This window comes from Pteropus vampyrus, unplaced genomic scaffold (assembly GCF_000151845.1).
Source record: "Pteropus vampyrus isolate Shadow unplaced genomic scaffold, Pvam_2.0 Scaffold1031, whole genome shotgun sequence".
Lineage (NCBI taxonomy): Eukaryota > Metazoa > Chordata > Mammalia > Chiroptera > Pteropodidae > Pteropus > Pteropus vampyrus.
Window position 1 is genome coordinate 29,764 of NW_011889812.1, and position 702 is coordinate 30,465.

General features: G+C 39.3%; 1 pseudogene; it reads right to left on the reverse strand.

Moving 5' to 3' along the window:
• Positions 1-186: 186 nt before the first annotated feature.
• Positions 187-305, reverse strand: LOC111734376 (annotated as a pseudogene).
• Between the last annotated feature and the right edge of the window lie 397 nt (positions 306-702).

The window sequence follows — 702 nt, forward strand, 5'->3', positions numbered from 1 at the left end:
TAAAAGCTAAATTTCAGTATCGTGGACAATAAGCCTTTGAGGAAAATCATGTAGAAACAACATCTATTTTTTCCTTTTCATATTGTGATTTTTTTAAAAAAAAGTATAGCTTCATACCAATACAGTTAAGGGAATTGCTAACACACTAATTGAACCGTATATTTATTTTTCATTTATTTCTGTTCATGCCCACAGCACCTGGTCTTCCTAGGGGGTCTCCCATCCAAGTACTAACCAGGCCCGACCCTGCTGAGCTTCCGAGATCTGACGGGATTCGGCTCGTTCAGGGTGGCGTGGCCGCAGACGAATTCCGTATTATATTTTATCATTGTTGCTTTGTTATTAACCAATCATAGTAACCGATACTGAGAATGACATCCATGTCCCTCTAGAAGCCACCCCGGGTGTCACCTCCTATCTGATTCTATCCCCGAATGACAGGGTCACCCAGCTCGGGTTGGTGCTTCCTATCTAGAACCTAATTTATGTAGATCAATAAATGATAGATAGATAGATAGATAGATAGATACATAGATAGATAGATAGATACAGATGGATGGATGGATGGATGGATGGATGGATGGATGGATGGATGATGGATGGATGGATAGATAGATAGATAGATGATAGAGATAGATAGATAGATAGATAGATAGATAGATAGATAGATAGATAGATAGATAGATACATCGATGGAGGGTC